This window comes from Artemia sp. Qi Xiang Cuo, chromosome 10 (genome assembly GCF_049724085.1).
Source record: "Artemia sp. Qi Xiang Cuo chromosome 10, ASM4972408v1, whole genome shotgun sequence".
Taxonomy (NCBI): Eukaryota; Metazoa; Arthropoda; class Branchiopoda; order Anostraca; family Artemiidae; genus Artemia; species Artemia sp. Qi Xiang Cuo.
In genome coordinates, this window is record NC_142803.1 from 62,649,527 (window position 1) to 62,674,970 (window position 25,444).

Sequence of the window (25,444 nt, forward strand, 5' to 3'; positions counted from 1 at the left end):
AAAACGTACAGAAATTAAAATAAACAGTCATAGCAGAGCATGTTTAACATTCAGTTTATTTTGATCATGTATTTCTGGTAATATTTATGGGAGATGTGTATTTGATGTGTGTGGAGGGATTGTAAGAATTTGCAAACCTATATCCTTTACAGCAGAAATTAAGTCAAAGTTGTTGAATAGGTTGTATAAACTTCAGCCCATTAGATTGTAAATCGGAAGTTCTGGTGGCCTTTTTTAAGATACGAAGTGATTGGAGGACAGATACCCCCCTCCTCAATGGAGGAATGAATTCCATTTCTGGAATGCATAGGATAGAAATTTTGAGATGGCCATTTCTTGTTGTAAAAACTTTGAAAAAGGCTCATTTGATTGAAAATTGAAAGGCCTAGTGTCCTTTTTAATAGTCAAAACTGATTGGAGGGTAACAAGTCCCCCCATGCCCATCAATTCCCAAAAAACGTTTAATCAAAATTTTGAGATAGCCATTTACTTCAGCAGAGTTGAAAGGCCTGAAAATTATGTCTTTGATGATGACAACTCCCCACAACCCTTGGTACAAGGGTTGTAAGTAATGCCCCAAGGGCATATAAGGTTTTTATGCAAAGGGTGATTGTATAAACTCTGGATGGCGTTTATTGGATTAGAAATCAGATGTTCTATTCCCTTTTTAAGAGTCAGTGATTAGGGGGCAGCCCCCCCCCCCCCTAACCGTATATTTTCCGCAAATGCATCTGATAGAAATTTTTAGATAGCCATTCGTACAAAAATAGTCCAAAGATCATATAACAAGGCCTTTGGGGTTGACAAAATCCTTCAGAGTCTGGAGGTAAGGGTTGTAAGTTATACCCAAGGTGCATATAAGGTTTTTATCGAAGTGGTGGTCATGTGAAGTTTAGAAGGGACTCAATAGATTTGAAATGTATAGTTTTAGTTTCCTTTTAAGAATCAAACATGATGGAGAGTAACTTTCCCCCACCCCTCTGCCTGCCATCCTCTTTTCCCAAAATGCAGTCAATTGAAATTGTGAGATTACCATTTTGTTACCAATAGTCAAAAAAGACTATAACAATGTCTTTAGGGTGGATATAATCCCCCAGAGACCATGGGCAAGAGGTGTAAGTTATACCCTGGGGAAAATAAGGATTTTATGAGATGGGGGGTTGTACAAACTTTGCATAAGATGGAGGTCATTTGATTAGAAGTTTCAGTGTTCTTTTTAAGAGTCAAAAGCGAATGGAGTTTTATGAGACCCCCCCCCCCTCTCTTAAAACTGTTATTCCCCACAACACATCAGATCAAAATTTTAATAGAGCAATTTTGTCCATTATTGTTGAAAGGTCCAGCATTTATGTCTTTGGAAATGTCAACCTCCCCACAGTCCTCAGGACAAGTGCTGGAAGTTAAGCAATTTGATCATTGTTTACACAAAGAATAAGTTATTGAGAAAAGTATGCATGTTTGAACTTTGCTTTCCAAGAAGAAAAAGAGCATTCAGGTGAGTCTTTCAGAGAATATTGAGGGGAGTGTTGGAACTAAATTAAAACATGTTAAGTGTATATGGATTGTCAAAAGGGTGTAACAAAGGAATAACTGAGTATATTAATTAGGAAACATCCGGAAATGATGAGAAAGATGATCAAAAAGGCAATACTTGCATGCTAACAATACTACTACAACTACCATCACTATTGCTACTTCCATACTACGGTACTCCATTTACACTATTGAGGGGAAATCCAGCCAATTCTGAGATAAAGGTTGGGGGGAGCTGAAGCTATATTGGCAGTTCACAAAACCTTACATCGCCAGCAAGTTCTATCATACCTATGAAATCTTTATTAATAAGTAATCACCAAAAATCACAAATCATCAATAAGCTTCAGCATCAATCTTCCTGGATTAAAGCTAAATCTCTCCAAGACTTATGTAATGCCCGTAATAATGTATGGCTGTCCTGTCTGGCACCCATTGCGTACAGAGAAAGATGGAAACTAAATAGAAAAAATTCAGAAGAGAGCCTGCAAAATATTTCTTGGGCCATGTTACAAAAAAACTATGAACAAAGCTTGAGCCAACTTCAGCTCCCAACCCTGGATGAAAGGAGGCATGAAATGCTGATGAAGTTTGAAGCTGACATCCTGAAGTCCTCAACATACCAAGATATCCTGGCTATGTTTACTTTAGACCTATGCACAAAAAACAAGGTTGGCAACTCTGAAAGAGGGAAAAAACAACTGTTGGAATGCCTGCCGATAACATACTTGACGACAAAATTTGTAATCTCCTTTGTGCCCTACTACGTCTGGTGTTACAACAAAAGCGTCCTGAAGTCAAGGTGATGGCCCATCATTCGTGTTTTTTGGTGCTGTCTTTTTGTACTTTTGTTTAACAATACGTATGCTATTGCAGTGTGATAAAGAGAACAAATAAAGATTATTAATATTTTTATGGATAATTGCTTCTTGTTTGACTTTTATTCTGTCATTCCAGCTTTTTCAACCATCAACCTTTTATCAACTGCTTTTTTAGCCATCTACCTTTTTTCAACTACTTTTTCAACCATCTGCATTTTTAGCCATATCTAGTGCAAATTTGAAGTTCCAGGGGGGCAGCCCCCCTCCCCTCCTTATGCCCATGGCTAGTAGTACTACCATTATTCAATATTATTACTAGCAATATCAATTCTACTACCGTGACTACTATTACAACTACGTCCAAGGGTATGAAGGTGAAATTTTCAAGAAATTTTGAGGGGGAAGGGGAAAAGAATCAACACACTGTCTGTATGCAGGTTGTCAAAATGGTGAAACAGCAATATCTTAGGAACACTTTTGTGTGTGAAGTTGAAACTAAAAGAACTTGTTGTGAGGGAGGTTGAACTAACTAAAAGAAAATATTTGTATCCCAATGCTACTGTTTCTACTCATACTACTACCACTGTTACTAGGGTAAAAGACTTCTTTTTGGGAACGACCACTTTTCTTTGACATTCCGGAAAAATGGAGATGGGTTTTTAGACCATCCCTATTTACCAGAGCATGATGCAATGGGAGGGTAGTAACAAGGGGCTGTCTTCTTGGTGAAATTTCAACCTTCTTCTTAAAATGCCAAGCCTTTTGGAGTCCACTTCGGTCTCCTTTCGGCGTCACGACGATTTTCAATCTACAGGGGATGATGGGTCAGGATTATGTCTTGCTACCATCTATGTGAACTACTCACAGATATTGTTATGTCTTAAAAAATCGAAAATACTTTTGTATAGATGTCTTTCGGTGTTAGCCGGTAGGTTTGAGAGCAGCAACACGTTCATGTCAGGCTGGAGCTTTGCCTCAATGAAGATTCTCTTAATGTTGATGACTTCCTGCTGGATGCATTGACATTGAAAAATCAGGTGGTTTAAGGATTCTGGAAATGAGCTGCAAAATCTGTAATATGGATCGGCTCGTTTTTGCCAAATAAACTCCTCTTTCCTCAGGATCAAAGAGTTGCTTTTGATTCTATAATAAAGAATGTTATCTGTCCATAATGTAAATAAGCATAGAATGGGTATTTTTGTTTTTGAAGGAACTCTTCTTCTGAATATGTCTCTGAATGTCAAGGCCTTCAAACTGCGATTAATTGGATTATTTAAGGAGCTACTAGCTAGTTGGTCTGCTACCTCATTATATTTGATACCATGGGGGCTTGGGATATGCTGGAAGTTGACTTCAATGATGCTATTTTGGAGGGTGATTAATTGATCTCTGATTGTCCTCATGTCTGTATCCTTAGCACTCCAATGAATATTATCAATGAGCTGAAGGGCACCTTTGGAGTCTGAGAGCAATACTACTCTTTTGGAAGCTGGTGGATTAATATTGATGGCCTTTAAAGCCTCTTTTATTACCGATAGCTCTGTATTTAGGATGGAACTATTGTCAGGAAGTCTGGTTTTATATTCAGTGTAGAACTTGGGATAGTAGATGCAAAGCTGCATTTGTTGCCTTTAACCGTGCCATCGGTGTAAATTTGGAAAGAATCTAGATACAAACTGGTCATTTTCTCATGAAAAACGGCCTCGATTTGGATTAGAAGGTAATTTGTCTTTTGCAACGGTATCCACTCTAGTGAAACACTTGGAGGTGACATTTGCCATCCTGGGGGGACAAGAAAATGACTGAAACAGGGTGAGTCAAGTTTCCAAGATGAGACAAGCTCGTTAAATGTTTTCCATGACCTTATAAATGTCAAACTATGGGAGATACCATCTTTGGCAAAAGTGAGCTTAAAAATATCATGCTCATGACCTATAGGTTGTATCTTGCTGTAATATTTGATGATCAGTGTATTCTGTCTTTCTAAAATAGAGGGCAGGCCGGTTAAGTGTTTCACTTTGTTAGAGGGGCACTCAGCATGAAGTCCTAGGGCAATTTTGCTAGCCATATTTTGGATTGTTCCTAATTTGGCAAGATTAGTCTTACTACATTCTCTATCAGAGGCAGTGCGCTAGCGCTGCCTAAGTAAAGAACGATGTGGGCACAGTGTGTTTTTTTTTTCTTCTTCAGTCGGGCACTTCCTATCGAAGGAGTTGTCGTAGAAACTTCGAAAAGGGCTCATTCGATTGGAAATTGGAGTGGCTAGTGCCCTTTTTTAATAGTCGAAAATAATTGGAGGGCAAGTAGCCCCCCCCACGTCCATCATTCCCCCAAACATATCCAATCAAAATTTTGAGATAGCCATTTTGTTCAGCGGAGTGGATTTCTAGATAGAAAATATGTTTTAGAGGAGGACACTCCTCTAAAAGTTAGAGGAGTTATGCCGGGGGCATATAAGGTTTTTAAAGAAAGCGTTGTCGTAGAAACTTCAAAAAAAGCTCTCTCGATTGAAAATTCAAAGGGCTTGTGCCCTTTTTAATAGTCTAAAGTGATTGGAGGGCAACTACCCCCCCCCCACGCCCATCATCCCCCCAAACACATCTAATAACAATTTTGAGATAGCCCTTTTTGTTCAGCGTAGTTGTTTTCCAGATAAAAAATATATTTTTGAGGAGAACACTCCCCCACAACCCTCACTGCATGGATTATAAGTTATGTCTGGGGGCATATAAGGTTTTTATTGAAATCTTTGTCGTAGAAACTTGAAAAAGGGCTCATTCTATTTGTAATTAAAAGGGATAGTGCCCTTTTTAATAGTAGAAAGTGACTTGAGGGAAGCTAACACGCCTCTCACGCTCACCTATTTCCCAAACACATCCAATCAAAATTTTGAGATAGCCATTTTGTTCAACGTAGATGAAAGTTCTGGAAATTAGGTCTTTGAGAATGACAACCCCTCCACAGCCCTCAGGGCAAGGGTTTTAAGTTATGCCCTGGGGCATATTAAGTATTTTTTGAAAGTGTTGTCGTAGAAACATGAAAAAGGGCTCATTCGATTTGAAATTGAAATGGCTAGTGCCCTTTTTAATAGTGGAAAGTGATTAGTGATATTTGTTGTTGTTTAGACCAGTGCACTTCGTAGCACTTTTGCACCAGTTGCACTTTTGGAAATTGGAGTGGCTAGTGCCCTTTTTTAATAATCGAAAGTGATTGAACGGCAATAAGCCCCCCCCCCCCACGCCAATCATTCCCCCAAACACATCCAATCAAAATTTTGAGATAGCCATTTTGTTCAGCGTAGTTGATTTCCAGATAGAAAATATATTTTTGAGGAGGACACTACCCCACAACCCTCGGCGCAAGAGTTTTAAGTTATGCCCCGAGGGCAAATAAGAACGATGTTGGCACAATGTAGGCTGCTATTTATTATTTTTTTTTCCTTTAATGCTGGGCAGTTCTTATGGAAGGGGTCGTCGTAGAAACTTAAAAAGGGGTTCATTCGATTGGAAATTGAAAGTTCTAGTCCCCTTTTTATTAGTCGAAAGTGATTGGAGGGCAACTAGCCCCCCCCCCCCAATGACTATCATTCCCCCAAGCACATCCAATCAAAATTTTGAGATAGCCATTTTGTTCAGTGTAGTTGATTTCCAAATAAAAAATATGTTTTTGAGAAGGAAGCTCCCCAAAAACCCTCAGGGCAAGGGTTTTAAGTTATGCCCTGAGGGCATATAAGGTTTTTATAGAAAGTGTTGTCGTAGAAACTTCAAAACAGGCTCATTCGATTGGAAATTCAAAGGGCTCGTACCCTTTTTAATATTCTAAAGTGATTGGAGGGCAACTAGCCCCCCCCCCCACGCCCATCATTTCCCCAAAGACATCCAATAAACATTTTGAGATAGCCATTTCGTTCAACGTAGTTGAACGTTCTGGAAATTAGGTCTTTTAGGATGAAAACCCCCTCAGAGCCCCCAGAGCCTAAGTAAAGAACGGGGACACTCGAGAACGAGACAAAAAACGGGGACTAAGTAAAGAGGACAATTCCACACTACCCTCGGAGCAAGGGTTATAACTTATGCGCTGGGGGCACATAAAAACGATTTTGGCACAATGTAATGTTTATTAATTTTTTCCTTTAGAGCAGGACACTTAGTATTGAAGAAGTTGTTGTAGAAACTTTAAATAGGGCTCATTAAGTTAGAAATTGGAGTGGCTTGTGCCCTTTTTAATAGTTGAAAGTGATTGGAAGGCGACTAACACCCCTCTCAGGCCAACCATTTCCCCAAACACATCCTACCAAAATTTTGAGATAGCCATGTTGTTTGACGTAGTTGAAAGTTCTGGAAATTCGGTCTTAGAGGATGACAACCACCCTAACAGACCTTAGGGTAAGGGTTGTAATTTAAGCCATGGGGGCATATAAGGTGTTTATAGAAAGCGTTGTCGTTTCCAAAAGGGCTCATTCGATTGAAAATCGAAAGGCTTAGTGCCTTTTTTAATAGTCGAAAGTGATTGGAAGGCTTGACATTTTTATAGTAAAGATCGAAGCGGGTATAATGTTTTATTTTTTGTTGTTGTTTAGACCAGGGCACTTCGTGTCGAAGGAGTTGTCGTGGGAACTTCGAATAGGGCTCATTCGATTGAAAATAGAAAGGGCTGATGCCCTTTTGAATAGTCGAACGTGATTTGAGGGCAACTAGTCCCCCTTCAAATCCCACCCTCCCACGCCAACCCTTCAATTTCTGCAATTAAAATTTAACCAAATCAAAATAGCGTAGGTGTATCCAAGCTATCAAAGAAAGTAAACAGATTTTTTTGCGAATGGTATCAAGTTTTTCGTTTCAGGTCAACTAGAGGAGGTATGAAACTAAATTAAACAGTACTTTTTGTGTCCAAATTTTTAAAAGGGTGTATGTTGTTAAAAATTGCTGAAAATTTTTCTCTAGCATACAAATAGCAGGCCAAACTATAAAGTTTTAAAAAACAAAAGATTTAAAGTATTATTTTCTTTTTCCCTGAAAAGACTATGTCAATATAAAACAAAAAGAAATTAATTTAAAAAACTTTTTCCACACAATAACTTTTTCAAAGAAAGTAAAGAACACCATTAAACAAACATTAGCAAAAATAAAATCAAATACTCTACCAAGCGTGAAACTACCACAAATCAGCATCGATAATCAGCATCACGAGGTCAAAGTTATTAAAGAAGGATTCTATTCTGACCGCCTTCCTACCGCCACTTGCTTTTACTCCTCCCCGCCTATCACTTACTTTCAGTCTTTTATGCGATCGTGCTGTGCTGCCACAAAGTGAAAAGAACATCTCAATTGAGCTCACTTCCTACTTGGCACAAATAAATCATGCGTGAAATGTGCTGAAATAAGCGCCGTTCCTCTTCGACGTGTTCGTAAAAATTCTCAGCTAGAAGATTCGTAAAAAAAAAAACAAAAAAAAGAGAGATCTAGTGAATGCATGTCATTCGGCCAAGCTATGGCTTTCTGTTTGGAACGACTGTGACCGTCCGAGAGATGGCTTAGTAAATAACTTGAGGCTCCGTACGAAACGGAAATTTATCAAGGAACTGAAAAACCATAAGTTAACACTAATCCAGAAAAATATAATCCGTACTGCTGAAGACCCCTCCAAACTCTGATAGTATAGCAGGCCTACCAAAGCCCAGAGTGCTAGTGTGCCTGAAAAAAAGTGGGTTGAATATTTCGCGAGGGAGTTCAGTACTACCAAGCAAAGCACGGAGTTTTTTGAGAAACAGCTCAAATAAGACGAAATATTTCAGCACATTCTCTTTCTGCTTATAAATGTGCTGAAAGATATTGAAGAAAGGGGTGATTTCTTGGTCTTGTGTGCACTCGATGTTGTAAGAGCTTTTGACTCTTGGATATTTTTGCAGGTTTTGCTTGAGGCCCATTTGAAGGCTATTGATGCTGTGGTAACTACTTGTTTAAGATACATGTATAGAAATCTGAAGGCTGGAATTATAGATGGTAGTCAACTATTTCCAATTCTGAAAGGTGTACGCCAAAGAGCTCTGACTTTTCCAGTTTGGTTTAATAATTATGTTACTGGTGCTCAGGATAAGTAAACCTGTACATTTATCTTCAAAGGAGTAGATCTTTCGTTAGTTACTTTTGCGGATGACTTACTGAACCTATCCTGCACTTGCTAAGGATTCTCTTCAACTTTTGAGCTTCTCCAAGAATAGTACGAATATATCGGTTTGAGTTTTAATACTGATTAATTATAAAAACTTTTTCCACAAAATAAGTGTTTCAAAGAAAAGTAAAGAACTCCATTAAAAAAATGAGCAAAAATAAAATTACCAAGCGTGAAACTACCACAAATCAGCATCGATAAATAAATGAAACCCAAAACGAACAGAAATTACAATAAATAATCGAGCCAAACGAGCAGAAATTCACATAAGTTGGGCGCTAAACCCCTGTGCCTTCCCAAGGCCAGAACATAATTTGCACTTTACTGAAAAAAAATATAAATGTTTTTACTTTTATAACTTTATTAAATCAAATAATTTTAACATTTTGATTACTAAATATCAGTATATGTATAATAAACTGACAACGCACATTCATTTGTATTTTTTCAGTAATCTGTAAATTTTGTTCTGGTTTTGGGAAGGCACAGGGATTTTGTGCCCAACTTATACTAATTTCTGCTCCTTTTGAGTTTAACTCCGTTATCTATTGTAATTTCTGTTCAATCTGGGCGTTATTTGTATATCGATGCTGATTTGTGGTAGTTTCACGCTTGGTAGATTATTTGATTTTATTTTTGCTAATTTTTTGTTTAATGGAGTTCTTTACTTTTCTTTGAAAAGCTTATTTTGTGGAAAAAGTTTTTTACATTAATATGATTCAATGGCATACTCAATCTTTGGACAAATTAACCTCTTGTAAAAATCAAAGAGTATTTCTTGGGAATTAGCCCACTTTCACCCCGCCAGGCGCTCAAGGATGAGTAACCTTTGCATACATGAATTTTTTAAACGGTTGATTTGATTTTGCCAAGTCAGTTTTGGATCCAGGTATACTCCTAAAAATTTAGGGGCTACGGCATATTCTATTTCCACATTACTGACGAATAATTTTGGTGGTATGACAGACTTTTTGTTGTGGAATATGATTGCATTTGTCTTAGACTTGGAGATAGGTAGGAAAAATGTAGCAGAAAAAGTTGCTAACTCATCTAACGCTAAGTTATTAAAAACTTAGGTTATTTAAGTTACTTAAAATTAATCAGAAAAGAAGGGGGCTGAGTATGGACCACTGAGGGAGTCCAACATGTAGTGCTGAAATACTGGATAGCTCATTTTGCACCGGGACTTAGTAGCTTCTATCAGAAAAATAATTGAGGAGGAACTTTCCATCCGGGAAATCCATCCGTTTTAGAATTTAACAAATGAGATACTTGCAAACGTGGTCAAGAGCTGATTCGAAGTCAACTGAGACTGCTATCATGACCTCGCCACTACCTATGGCATTTCTTGTAGCTGCTTCAAGCTGGATTACATTGTCTACAGTATTACGCCCCTGACAAAAGCCAGCCTGGGAATTAGGTAGAATTCTATTAATTTCCACAAACCATTCTAACCTCCTATGTAGCATCTTGTCAAAAAGTTTTCCAAGCACTGGTTGTAGTGATATACGCCAGTAAGAATTGATTAAATCTGGAGGTTTGCATTGTTTTCTAAATGGGATTATAATGGCCTGTTTCCATATCCTTGGGAATGTGGATCATTATTTCATCTCCTCCTGATGCTGAAGAGGAATTTGACGACCTTATAGCCTCTTCTAGCACGGATTTGGTAAACATACATACAAATTCCTTCTTGAAATTTGTCTTCTCATGCAGCTTCTACACTCTAGGCTTTCCTCTATGCACTGTGAGGACCTCTTTCTTGAATTGAATAGCAAATGCTTCAGTAATGTCTTTGTTGGTCTTTAAAGTGGTTTCCGTTGTTGTAAGACAGGGGATATAAGTCATATATTACTTTTCAACTTCTTCTATATCCCAACACCAAATTTTCGCAATGAAAAAAGGTTCCACTTCAGTTCTGATTTTTCTCAAAGACAAAAAAATTTAAAGTTCTATTCTAAATTTTTCCGTAGAAGATAGGAAAAGTTATACTATGATTCTGAATGTTTTCCCTGAGAAGAGAAAAGGTTCCACTTTAATTCTGAGTTTTCACACCGAAGTGAAGAAAAGTTCAAGTTCTCTTCTGAATTTTCTGAGAGAAAAGAAAAAAGTTATAGTTCAATTCTAATTTTTCAAAAAAAAATAAAAATCCCCGACTTTTTAATAACATTCTAAACGCTTGACATGCTAACGATTCCTAAAATAATAGAAATATAACAAAGTAATGCATAAAATATTTTTATTGAAGTAACAACATGTAGAATATTAACATAAAAACATGTTACAGACATTATTTTACATTAGTAACAGCATTGAACAACACTGAACATTCTGAATCTGTTCCATAAAATAATTTATCATGTTCTCTCTCTTGATACTAGAGTTACTCGCTTCTCTTAGTTCATAACCACTAGAATAATCATTCAACCATTTGGAGTCATATACAATTTCTACTGGGATGTCACCTACTGATTCAATACACGTTTCATCCGAGGTATTATTTGATTCATTGAGTATATGATCAATAGTAGCAATAATGCTCACTTATGCTTCATTTTCCAATCAATTTTTCAGTATATTCATTAGTGATATTGTCTGCCAATATTATTCTTATTTTTCCTCTAATTTCATTGTCTATTATCACATTATTTTTAAAGTGGTAATTGTTCTGGCTCGTTGATGAGATATGATTTATGATGTTGGTGCAGCAGTAAGCCTATTTTTTAGTCTCTGATTTCATTCGATTGCTAACACCGGAAAGATTGCAATAAGATCCATCAACGTCTAACATGTTACCAGAACCATTAGCTAGAAGTTGCCCCTCTTCATCAACTATTATTTTTATGTTGGCATTCTCTTAGAGTACTAACTTCAATGGAAATTATACTTTCACATATTCACCTTTTGAATGATGAAGATTCTTGACTACTCCAAAGGAATTTAACTCCTCACTGTCATGACAACATAGGCATACATTCTCAATAAGATCTCCACTACTACTTCTTCAATAGTTCAAATATATCTCTTTGTCAGCGTTCAAGGCATCAATGACTTTATCATGTGCACACACTTTCTTCGAATAATTCATTTTCACGTCTTTTTAAAAAAATATAGTGTAGGTGTTAATCCCTCCAATGGGAAAAAATTACTGATTTAATACACGCAATAAACTAGATAGTCTCGATAACCTACCATGGAGTACCACTGGGAAAGCCGTTTCCAATGTAAGAGCAACCATAGAGTACGTTTGCTACAGCCGCAAGCAAACATAGTGAGAGAGAAATACAAAGTCGACCTGGGGGGATTTTCCGGTGAGTATGGTTAGGTTAGGTTAGGCTAGATTAGGTTACGTGTGTGCTCCTAACATTTCTAGGTTAACTTACACTAGGTTAAGTGGCGCGCCACTTAACCTAGTGTAAGTTAACCTAAAAATGTTAGGAGCGCACATTTGGTGTTGGGATATAGAAGAAGTTGAAGAGTAATGTATAACTTCTCCGGCATGCTGGATGTGAAAATGTAATTTCAGAAAAATTCTTTAACATTTAGGGTTAACTTACCCTTTTTGGGATGACCATTTAGGGTTCTCCTACATTCTCAACCTGAAAGTGTGTTCCCTGACATGCCGGATCTGAAAGTGTAATTTCAGAGAAATTCTTTAACCATTTAGGGTTAACTTACCTTTTTAGTGATGACCATTTAGGGTTCTCCTACATGCCGAACCTGAAAGTGTGTTCCCTGGCATGCTGAATCTGAAAGTGTGATTTCAGAAAAATTCTTTAACCTTTTAGGATTAACTTACGTTTTTAGGGCGAATATTCACGATCAAAGTATAACTTTTTTCTATCTTGTATGAAATATTTGGAACAGAACTTTAATTTTTTCATCTCTTTGAGAAAAATCGGAACTGAATTTAAGAAAATTTAGAATTCAAGTGAAACTTTTTATCTTCATGGAAAATAATCACAATCATATTTGCTATCTTCTACGGAAAAATTTAGAACAGAACTTTAAATTTTTTATGTCTTTGAGAAATTAAGAACTGAAATGGAAGCTTTTTTTTCATTTTCATTGGTAAAATTCAGAACTAAGCTAACTTTTTATCTCTTCTTTAAGAAAGTTCAGAAGAGAAATTGAGCATTTCTTCACTTCTTCGAGAAAACTCAGAATTAAAGTGGTTAACTTTTTCTATCTTCTATGAAAAATTTGGAACAGAACTTTAAATTTTTTGTGTCTTTGAGAAAGTAAGAACTGAAGTGGAACCTTTTTTCATTGCGAAAATTTGGTGTTGGGATATAGAAGAAGTGGAAAAGTAATATATGGCTTCTCCGGCATGCTGGATCTGAAAATGTAATTTCAGAGAAATTCTTTATCCATTTAGGGTTAACTTACTTTTTTAGTGATGACCATTTAGAGTTTTCCTACATGCCAAACCTGAAAGTGTGTTCCCTGACATGCTGAATCTGAAAGTGTGATTTCAGAAAAAAAAATTTACCATTTAGGGTTAACTTACCTTTTTAGGGGTGACCATTTAGGGTTCTCCTACATGCCGAACCTGAAAGTGTGCAACCTGACATGCTGAATCTGAAAGTGTGATTTCAGAAAAATTCTTTAACCGTTTAGGGTTAACTTACCTTTTTAGGGATGACCATTTAGGGTTCTCCAACATTCCGAACCTGAAAGTGTGTTCTCTGACAAACTGAATCTGAAAGTGTGAGTTCAGAAAAATTGTTTAACCTTTTAGGGTTAACTTACCTTTTTAGGGATGACCATTTAGGGTTCTCCTACATGCCGAACCTGAAAGTGTGTTCCCTGACATGCTGAATCTGAAAGTGTGATTTCAGAAAAATTCTTTAAACTTTTAGGGTGAACTTACCTTTTTAGGGATGACCATTTAGGGTTCTGCAACATATTGAACTTGAAAGTGTGTTCCCTGGCATGCTGAACCTGAAAGTATAATTTTCATGGAGATGAACTATTGTAAAGAATAAAGAAGGCTGAGGCTTAATATGTTTATTGCTTAAACATATTAAAAAATATTTTGAAAAAAATACATATTGACATATTTAAAAAAAAATAGCTTAATCCATTTGATATGAGGAGGAGCATGAGTTTAGGTCTTTGGATATCTGATGCATTTTTCCATGTCAAGTATCTTTTCAGGCACCCATTGCTCGAAATATCTAACTTCATCTTCCAGATCATGTACTGAATGCAGGTATTTCTCACATTTGAAGTCTTCTAAATTGAATAATGCTATGTCTTTATCACATTTTTCTAGTAGGAGTTTATCAGTTGGCACGTTTCCCTTAACATATACTGCTTGCACACCAAAAATACTGCATATTTCCTGAATTTCCTCTTGTACGTTTGATTTCCTAGCCATTTTCATTACGTGGTCTTATGGTTTTAACGTAAAAGTCGTTTCGATTTATAACATTTAATGTTGGACTCCATCTGTTTTTCTGGTACTTATACATATTGTATCTGACGTTCCATTTATAGCTATGAATTTTACACCGTTGATCGTCTAGCAGTAAGAAAGCTGCTTCGAAAATAATGCCAGTTGAGGAATATTTCAGACCAATATATTCTGTGTCAATCACACCTAACATTATTATAGCTGAAAAAAAGCGCTTAAACTAAATAAATATGTAATGTTTCTGACACTCTAACAAATACAGCTCACTTTCTTAGAATAATTCATTTTCACTTAAGGAGATTGGATAACATTAAATCTATACTTGAAAACTACTGCTTTGCACAACGAAAAATAAATTATAAACATAACAGCGGAAAAAAGTTCATGTTGAGCTGTTGACCAAAAAACTGCCCTCCGTCCCTCCTCCCCTGGACTCCTCTCCTCTCATTTTCCCTTAAATTGCGCGTGTTAATGTTTTTTTATTTTATTCTTTTATAACCCGTTTCATGCTTTTCCCCATTTGCACTGTTCAGTCTTAAAACGAACCAGCGGAAAAAAAGTTAATGTTGAGCTATTGACCAAAAAACTGCCCTCCGTCCCTCCTCCCTGGAGTCCTCTCCTCTCATTTTCCCTTAAATTGCAATGGTTATTGCTTTTCATTTTATTCTGTTATAACCCATTTCATTTTTTTCCCATTTGCATTGTCCTGTCTGAAAACGATCTAACCTAACCCTTACTAATAGGAGGAACAGTGGCCATTTTCCGTGAAGTTTCTAGTAGATAAAAAATGCTGAATTTTGGTTATCAGATTGTACCCATATTGAGTCATTAGTCATCTGAATAAATATATTAAAATAAGGAAAATAGTCTCTTAAAATTCTCAAACCTCGACCCTTAGGCCTAAGAAAATAATAAATATATGAAACTTTATTTCTGAAATCTATGACACAATGTCTTTAATTTCCTTGGTGATATTAGTGGTCTCCTTCTTATTCTCAATGTCATTTAATAGATCACGGGTATATTCATCCTATTCTAAGAAGCCCCCTCCCCCTTTTTCAGTAAAGCAAAAAGTAAAAATTTGCGACAGTTAGAAGTGCTCCTATTTTTTCCCTTAAGAGAAAAAATTAAAAACACTCCGTGATGGAAATAAACCCTAAATGCATAGAAATCCTATTTTTACCATTAAGAGAAAAAAATTAAAACACTCCGTGTTGAAAATATACCTTAAAAGCATAGAAATCCTATTTTTACCATTTAGAAAATAAACAGTATATAATTTAAAGCAAAAAGAGCCAAGGTGTGTTTAAAGTTAAAAAAAACTAGCATTACCTCTGTCCCTCCCCCCCCCCTGGAGTCTTCTCCAATTATTTTCCCTTAAATTGCGCATGTTAATGTTTTTTTTTATTGTTTTATAACCCGTTTCATGTTTTTCCCCATTTGCATTGTTCAGTCTTAAAACGATCCAGCGGAAAAAAAGTTAATGTTGAGCTGTTGACCAAAAACTGCTCTCCGTCCCTCAAAGACACTCTCTCCTCCCCTGGAGTCCTCTCCTCTCATTTTCCCTTAAATTGCAATGGTTATTGCTTTACAACAAAGGTATTAGAAGCGAGGCATTGCCCCTTCCCCCCCCCCCCATATAAACACTGAGTACTTAAAATGGAATATGAATAATTTAGATAGTTCCGTAGGCTACAAACCCATAGCATAACTTTCGAACTGTTATAAGCTCAAGAAACAGGGGGGGGGGGGCTGTTTATATAAAAACTTATTAATACAGTTCCAGTCTAAAGGCTTTTAATTAGAAAAAAAAGCTCGTTAACATACAGCTTATAGGCCTAAAATTTGCGATCATAGGTAAAAATGCAATTCAACTTACGCATAATATAGTCTTCATGCAACTCCTAAAGACTTTTCTTTCTATCCTTGTTTATCAAAGTTAAAAAACCATAAGTTTTCACGCCCCCTCCTGGCAATATAAAAGAAACTTTATCGAAAGAAAGCTAGAAAAAAAAGGAATAATGGCTCTCGTTTTCCTGCGAGACATTTCAAGATGTATCTAAAAAATAAGCACTCTAAAGGGTTGCTAGCACCCCTCCCCCTTTTACATAATCCCCCCCTTTTACATGATGTCCTAAAAATATTTGTTAGAGCTTAATTTTGGAAATAACTCGTTTCCCTCTTACATAGAACATAGAATTTCGCAAGGTTAATCAACAGCAATCTCTTTCCGCGTGAAACTGTTTTTAATTTGACTGGAAAAACTATCTTTTTCAACGGAAGCTTTTGCTATCCAAATTCTTGTATATTTAGCAAAGCCGGATGTACTTTAAAGGGTTCAATAATTACACCTGTTTAAATCTTTACGGAACTGATAAAAGTCAAGCCGTAGTGGCTTAATCGCTAAGGGTTGACAGAAGTTGACAGTCCCTTTTAGGTAAGAATAAATTTATCAAAAAAAGAATTAAAGTCGTAAACAGGGGGAGAAGGGAGGATGAGGCGTACATGGTAAAAAGAGTGTATTTTACGCTTTCTATCGACTATAAACATTATATAGTGGAGTTTTTATTGTGGGGGCGGGGGTATCCCCTGAATTTGAATTTACTGGAGTGGGACTATGTAAAATGATTTTATTTGGAAATAAACTATGAAAATTTACTAAACAGAACTCACATTATAAATCGATGTAGACCAAAGTTTCCAAATCAATAGTATCAGATGCTTGTTCCATTGTGTCTTAAAACTTTATGATAATTTAACCACAACGCATGGTTATAAACAAAATCTCAAGGGCAAATTGTGATGTAATTGGAAACCTTATGTAACTTCCCTGATTGGCTTAGAAAAAGACACGTGATCCTGTTCCCCTTTCGTGGATCAATAATTCACCGTCATATTATGTAATCAATTTTTCAGAAATCCACTTCCCCTGGAGTCGATCAATACATTGTCCCGTCAATGCGCATGTGAAAACTTAGTCCCGGAGTCATTACACATAGAAACAACAAATAAATCGACCTTGAAAACGGGGGCATTGACCCCATTAGACTCGATCAATAATCCTTGAATAAATAATAGCCTGTCAGCGCTAGACTCAATTAAAGATGACAGCACACGTGTTCTCGTCGGACCTCTTGATAGCTCCCTACTAATGCCCTTTTTGATAGTCAAAAATGATTGGAGGGCAACTAACCCCCCTCTCATTCCCACCTTTTCCCCAAACACCTCCAATCAAAATTTTGAGATAGCCATTTTGTTCAACGTAGTTGAAAAGTTCTGGAAATTAGGACTTTGAGGATGACAACCCCCCACAGCCCTCAGGAGTATATAAGGTTTTTACAGAAAGCGTTGTCGTAGAAACTTCGAAAAGGGCTCATTTGATTGGAAATTTAAATGGCTAGCGCCCTTTTCAATAGTTAAAGGTGATTGGATGGCAACTAGCACCCCTTCCACGCCCACCATTTCTCCAAACACATCCAATGAAAATTTTTTGATAGCCATTTTGTTCAACAGAGTTTAAAGTTCTGGAAGTTATATCTTTGAGCAGGACACCCCCCCCCCACAGTTTTCAGCGCAAGGGTTATAAGTTATGCCCTAGGGCATATATGGTTCTTGAGGGAAAAATGATTGTATAAACTTCAGATAGGGCCAATTTGATTGGAAATTGAAAGTCCTAGTTCACTTTTTAAGCGTCAAAAGATATTGGAAGGTAACCAGCACCCCCAATGCCCTTTTTTCCCAAATACATCCAATAAAAATTTTCAGATAACTGTTTTGTTAAATATAGTTCAAAGATCATTTAAAAAAAACCGGTGTCGACACAACCCCCCAGGGCCCGGGGGCAGGCGTTGTAAGTTACGCCCTGGGGGCATATATATTTCTTATGGAGGGGATGCTCAAATAAACTTCAAAGAGGGCTCATTTGATTGGAAATTGAAAGTTCTAGTTCACTTTTCAAGAGTCAAAAGAGATTGGAGGGCACCTAGCCCCCCCCCTCCACACCCTTTTTTCCTCAAACCCATCCGATAAGAACTTTGAGAGAACCATTTTTTCTAAAATAGTTCAAATACCATATAACAAAACTCCAGGGTCAACACAGCCCCCAGAGCCCAAGGGCAGGCGTTGTAAGTTAACCTATGCCCTGAGGGAATATATGGTTCTTATGGAAGGGATACTTGTCAAAACTTCATAGAGGGCTCATTTGATTGGAAATTGAAAGTTCTATTTCAGTTTTTGAGATTCAAGAGATTGGAGGGCAACTAGCCCCCCTGTATGGCCCCACGTCCCTTTTTCCCCAAATGCATCCGATAAAATTTTGAGATAGGCATTAAGTTAAAAATTGCTCAAAAGTCAGATAACAAAAACTCAGGTTTTGACAAAGCCCCCAGGGCCAGGCGCAGGCGTAAGTTATGCCCTGGGCTATATATGGCTCTTATTAAAGGGATACTTTTATAAATTTCAAAGAGGGCTCATTTTATTGGAATTTGAAATTTCGAGTTCACTTTTTAATAGTCAAAAGAGATCTGACGGCAACTAGCCCCCCCCCCCCCATGCCTTCTTTTTCCAAACCCATCTGATGAAAATTTTGAGATAGACATATAGAAAAAATAGTTCAAAAGTCGGATAAGAAAAACTCCGGTGTCAATACAATCCCCCAGTGCCCGGGGCAAGGCGTTCTAAGTTATGCCCTGGGGGCATATATGGGTCTTATGGAAGGGATCTTCGTATTAACTTCAAAGAGGGCTCATTTGATTGGAAATTGAAAGTTCTTGTTCACTTTTCAAGAGTCAAAACAAATCAGATGGCAACTATCCCCCTCCCACGCCCTAGATGCATCAGATAAAATTTGAGATAGACAATTTGTTAAAAATAGTTCAAAGTTCCGATAACAAAAACTTTGGTGTCGACACAGCCCCCCTGGGCCCGGGGTTAGGCGTTGTAAGTTATACCCTAGGGGTATATTTGGTTGTTATGGAAGGGATGCTCGTATAAACTTTCTAGAGGGCTCATTTGATTAGAAATTGAAAGTTGTAATTCACTTTTTAAGATTCAAAAGTGATCAGAGGGCAGCTAACCTCCCCCCCCCCACACACGCCATTTATTTTTTTCCCATGGGCACTTCATATAAAAGGGGTTGTCATATAAAATTCAAAGGGGGCTCATTTGATTGGAAAGCGAGTTCTAGGACCCTTTTTAAGAGTCAAAAGTGATTAGAGGGCAACTATCCCTCCCCCAAGCCCTTTTTCCCCAAATGCATGAGATAAAAATTTGAGGTAGCCATTTTGTGAAAAATAGTTCAAAGATTATATAACAAACACTCCATTACGTATGGCCATTTCGTTAAAAATAGTTCAAAGGTCAGATAAGAAAAACTCCTGTGTCAAAGCAACCCCCAAGGGCCTGGGCCAAGCTTTGTAAGTATTGCTCTGGGGGCATATATGGCTCTTATGGAAGGTATGCTTGTATAAACTCTTTTAAAGAGTCAAAAGATATAGGAACTAGCCCCACCCAATACTCTTTTTTCCTCTAACCCATCCGATAAGAACTTTGAGATAGCCATTATTTTTTAAATAGTTCAAAGATCATATAATGAAAACTCCGGGTTTGACAGAATCCCCCAGGGCCTTGAGGCAGGCGTTGTAAGTTATACTCTGGGGGCATATATAGTTCTTATGGAAGGGATGCTTGTATAAACTTTGGAGAGGACTCATATGATTCGAAATTGAAAGTTCTTGTTTACTTTTTAAAAGTCAAAAGAGATTAGAGGGCAACTAGCCCTTCCCCTCTCCATGCCCTATTTTCCTCAAACCCATCTGACAAAAATTTTGAGAGAGACATTTTTTTCAAAATGGTTCAAAGATCATAACGAAAAATCCGGAGTAGACAAAATCCTTCAGGGCCCAGGATAGGCACAGTAAGTTATACCTGGGGGGCATATATAGCTGTTGTGGAAGGGATGCTTGTATAAACTACAGAGAGGGAAATCATTGGAAATTGAAAGTTCTAGTTCAGTTTTTTAAGAATCAAAAGAGATCAGAGGGCAACTATCCCCCCACGACCCTTTTCTCCAAAATACATCCGATAAAATTTTGAGATAGCCATATTGTTAAGAATGGTTCAAAGGTCAGATAAAAAAAAACTCCGGTGTTGACACAACCACCCAGGGCCCAGGGGCCGGCTTGCAAGCTATGCTCTGGGAGCATATATGGTTCTCATGGAAGGAATGCTTGTATAACCTTCAGAGGGGGCTGATTTGAATGGAAATTGAAAGTTCTAGTTCAGCTTTTTAAGAGCCAAAAGAGATCAGAGGGCAACTATCCCCCCAACGACCCTTTTCCCCTAAATGCATCCGATAAAAATTTTGAGATAGCCATTTTGTTAAGAATGGTTCAAAGGTCAGATTAAAACAAATTGGTGTTGACACAACCACCCAGGGCCCAGGGGCAGGCGTTGCAAGTTATGCCCTGGGAGCATATATGGTTCTTATGGCAGGGATGCTTGTATAAACTTCAGAGGGTGCTGATTTGAATGGAAACTGAAAGTTCTAGTTCAATTTTTAAGAGTCAAGAGACCCCGAGGCCCCCCCCCCCCCCCCTTTTTTCCCCAAACCCACCTGATACAAATTTGATACATCCATTTTTTAAAATAGTTCAAAGGTCAGATAACAGAAAACTCCGATGTCAACACAACCCTCAGGGCCTGGTGGCAGGCATTGTAAGCTATGTCCATGGGCTGTATATGGTTCTTATGAAAGGGATGCTTGTATAAACTTCAGAGAGGGCTCATTTGAATGGATATTAAAAGTTCTAGTTCATTTTCTCAGAGTAAAAAAAAAAGATAGGAGGGCAACTAGCACCTCCTGCCCTCCACACCTTTGGGTTTAATGGATGGATAAACCCATCCGATTAAAATTTGAGGTGACCATTTTGTTAAAAATAGTTCAAACATCAAATATTAAAACTCCAGGGTCGACAAAACACCCAAGGGCCCAAGGACAGGTGTTGTAAGTTATACATATATATGGTTCTTATAGAAGGGATGTTTGTATGAACTTCAGGGAGGGCTCATTTGATTGAAAATAGAAAGTTCTAGTTCACTTTTAAAGAGTCAAAAGAGATCAAAGGGCAATTAGCCCCCCCCCCACACACACTCTTTTTTCCTCAAACCCACGCAATAAAAATTTTGAGATAGTCATTTTGTTAAGAATGGTTCAAACATCAGATAATAAAAACTCCAAGAATAGCAAAACCCATTTTTTCACTATGATATTGTTACTTTGATACCATTTTTGTTACTTTGATGAACATTTGAATTTTTTTTTAAAGTTTGATTTTGAAATAAGAAATTTTTAAAACTTGAAACTTTTTGTAATCAAAAACGAACAAATATTAATTGAAAAAAAATTCCAAAAAATTAGTTTTTTAAAGAAAAGTAAAGGCCATTTTAAAGTTAAGCTCAACAGATACAAATACCTGTTAAAATTCAAACTCAAAACAACCAGAAATTACTATTAAAGAATAAATGAAACCCTAAACAAACAGAAATTAATTACAACATCATAGCAAAAAATATACAATAAGCAATAATATAAATGAATAAATAGATCTTAAACCAAGTAATGCTTAGATTGAATATGAAAATCAAGCTTAAAACGAAAAAAAAATATTTTGGTATTGAATTATAAATGAAACTTAAAACAAACAGAAATTAAATAAACAATCAATGCAAACAAACATACATTAGATGTTATTGTAAATGAATAAATAAATCTTAAAACGAGTGAAACTTAACTTGAATATCCAAATCAAGCTTGAAACAAAACAAAAATCACTACAAACAGGAATTTGGGTATTGCCTCCTTCTCTCACTGTAAAAGTCTAAAACCTACTGCGTCATTGGTGCTTTACTGAAAACTATATGTATCTTGAACAGTCTTGGAAAGTATAAACAACATCAAATTGAATAGTTGATGTATAATTATATTAATTGTTGAAAGATTCATCAGTTCAAGAATTTATTTCACTCTAATTTTATTTTTGTTTTCAATGCTGTAAGAACTGGAAAAGAAAATATTTGTAATATAATTTGATTTCAGTGAAGCACCAACGATGCAGTAGGCTTTTAGTTTTATTTACAGTTTAGCAAGGGGGCAGTATCCAAACTCTTGTTTGTAGTGAAACTATATATAATTCGTTTTGAACAACTGTAGTAAGAACTAAAAAATTAAACTGAACATCTGATGTATAATAATATTAATTGCTGAAAGCTGATCAGTTCAAAATTTTACTACAATTTCAATGTTTATTTTCAATATTAAGTACAAAAGAAATAATTGTAACAAAATTGGTTTTCAGTAAAGCACCAATGACGTAGTAGGTTTCAGATTTATACAGTGAGAGAAGGAGGCGATACCCAAACTCTTGCTTGTCATGATTTTTGTTTGTTTCAAGCTTGATTGGCATATTCAATTTAAATTTCACTTGTTTTAAGATTTATTTATTCATTTACTTTAATATTTATTGTATGTTTGGTTGCATTGATTGTTTATTTAATTTCTGTTTGTTTTGGGTCTTGTTTATTCTTTAGTAGTAATTTCTGGTTGTTTTGAGTTTGAATTTTAACAGGTATTTGTATCTGCTGAGCTTAAGTATAAAATGGCCTTTACTTTTCTTTGAAAAACTTTTTATTGGAAAGTTTTTTTTTTAATTAATACTAACAATACTACCTCACTGCAGCCACAGGTTGCAGCCATTGGACATTTGTGTGTATTTTCCCTTCAAATGCCAATACAATAAGGCTATGGATAACTGGATGCTGTCCAACCCAGGGAAGACTATGACAATATACAAGATTGCATCTCTTGTTGACCAAAGCTTCCCCCTATACTTCCCACCAAACAACATAATGAAGGGCTTTGAAAAGGCCGGAATATGGTCCTAAAACCCAGACATCTTTACAGTAAATTATTGTCTAACCTCTGCTGTAACTGACAGACCTGATGCTGATTGGATTCAATTGAACCTGGAAAAATCCTGGCCAAAACCCCCAGTACAAGTGGGCCTGAGCAATCCTCTACACCTGTTTCAGTTACTGTGATGCAAGAACAAGTTTGGTCATACCCTAAAGCCAAGCCACAATTACTGAGTGGCAGAGGCAGGAAGAAAGGCTCTACAAAGATTCTTACTGACACTCATGTGAAAAGATAGATTAAAGAACAAGAATCCAAAAGAAAAGATAAGAAAGCATGGGGTGGCAGGGCTAGAGAAAAAGTTGGGACTGTTGGAAGAGCTGGAATAGCAAAAAAAAGACCTGACAACAAAAAAGCTATTTGAGGATTCAGAAGGAAGTGATGATGAAAAATGATTCTTGATGATGTGACAGTGATGATTAATAAAATTAGGGGAATTGCAAGATGAAAGTGAGAAAGAGGGAGAGATCTTTGACAATGTTTCTACAGGAGATTTTGTTAAAGTTGTTTATGAAGGAGAGTAATTTCTTGGGTCTGTCCAAGAGAAAAACCAGAACTGTGTCAGAGAGTGTCATGTGCATGGCCAGTCTAAGAAAGTGGAAGTGGCCAGACCAAGAAGACTTAATGTTTTATCCAAGGGAAGACATTTTGAAAAAGTTGTTGCCTCCTACCCCAGCACCTGGTACAGCTTCCAGAGCAGCATCATACTTTATGTTTGCTGACTGGTAGTCTAGTCTTGGGCCACAGATATTTTTACTTTTGAAGTAAAATTTGTAATGTAGTTTTTATATGATGAATAGTCAAAGTTTTCTACCAATACATGAATCTTTTCACAATGTCCCAGAGTATACCACCTTGTGACCCAAGATATACCACCCCTGGTACTTAGTGGGACGAATGGTGTAAGCAGGGACACCCCCCTTTTTTTCTTCTAGATATACAAGAAAAATCTGGTAAAATTAAAGCGTATGAAGGAGTTCTGGAGCTTTCATTTGAGCCATAAAGAATTTTTCTACTCCAATGTTAACCATGCATTTTGTAGGTTTTTCAAAATCTATCCCTGCATATACCACTCTCCCCTACATTTTTAGAATCAGAAGAAAATCAGCTTTCTGTTAATATGTGAATAAAACTGAAAGAATGTATATGTCAAAATAGGATAATTGGCATTTCCAAAATCAGGTCCTTCTAGGTAAGTCAACAAACTAATAATTTCAAGCATTTGATCTTAAATAATTTAATAATAACCTATTGATGAACAGGTCAGATTTTTAGCTATTCAGTGATGCATACAATTCTTCTCAATTCCTCATTGGTAACAAGGTGTGAGGGTTTTAATTACACATAATTTTGCTCAATTCGAAACTGGATTTTTACCCTATTACCACTACTTCTATTACTGTCACTAAAGCTTAGGCTACTACTATTAATTAAGCAGTTACTACTACTACTAATACAGCTATTAAAACTAAGGGTATTAAGGCAAAAAAAATTGAATTACATAGAAATTGTATAGAAGTAATTTGAAACACAACATACCCACACAAGTTGTCAAGAAGACACATCAGAAATGCTTCAGGAATGGATGATGATATTAAGCTAAAACTTTCAGCATGTGTTGAAGAAACCAAAGATGCTAAGCACATGCTGCTACTAATGCTACTACAACTATTGCAACTCACAAGCTAAGGGTATTAGGGTGAAGCTTTAAGGAGCATTTAGGTGGATGTTGAACTAAATCAAAACCAGCTATGAGCATGTGGAGTTTCAAAAAGGTGACAAAGCAATATCTGAAGTAAAGTAAATGTTCTGGTCTTGAGAAGGCATGGGGGTTATCAGCACTTCTCATGTTAATTTTTGCTTTTTTTTTAGTTTCATTTATTTATTTATAGTGATTTGTGGTAGTTTTATAGTTAGAAGATTATTTGACTTTATTTCTGCTCATTTTTGGCTCAATAGAGCTCTTTACTTTTCTTTGAACAACTTGTTTTGCAGAAAAAGTTGTTAAAGTTTACTTTTAAATTAATAATTAAGTTTCCCAATTTAAAATTTGATACTTGTGTAGAATCTGGTAAGTGCGCGACAATTGCATTTCAAAGATCTTTATGAAAACAGGTTTATGCTGCCTTGTGAGGTATAAACAAAGGGTTTCTCACTCTGGGAAATATATTTAAACTTTAGTTTTTTGGGGTTTAGGGGGCCTAAAAGGTACCTAGGTTGGGTTAGGTTACATTTTTAATATATGCTATGCTTTACTCTAACCCCTCCCCTTAATGTGCAAATATATAGCCCAAATTTGTTTCTTAACTATTATATTTTCCTCCTATTTTTTTTATTTATTTCATTAGCATTAATGAAAATGCACTTATTGTGCACTTACCAGATTCTACACAAGTACCTAAAAATAAAATTTCAATAAAAAAAGTTTTATATCAGTGAAAAGCAATGAAATAAAGTAAAAATTAACCTACTTGTTGTTTTTTTCAGATTTTTTGGAGGGACTGGAGGACATTGTCAAAAGAACTTTTGTTT

General features: G+C 36.4%; 2 protein-coding genes across 2 annotated transcripts in view; one reads left to right on the top strand and one right to left on the bottom strand.

Annotated features, from left to right (window-relative positions):
* The window catches only part of LOC148948009 (uncharacterized), a 280,284-nt gene that overhangs the window by 192,837 nt on the left and 62,003 nt on the right, over positions 1–25,444 (top strand). The window lies entirely within an intron of this gene.
* LOC148948011 (uncharacterized) overlaps positions 1–25,444 on the bottom strand; it is a 65,059-nt gene that overhangs the window by 37,404 nt on the left and 2,211 nt on the right. The gene's annotated exons all lie outside the window — the stretch shown is intronic.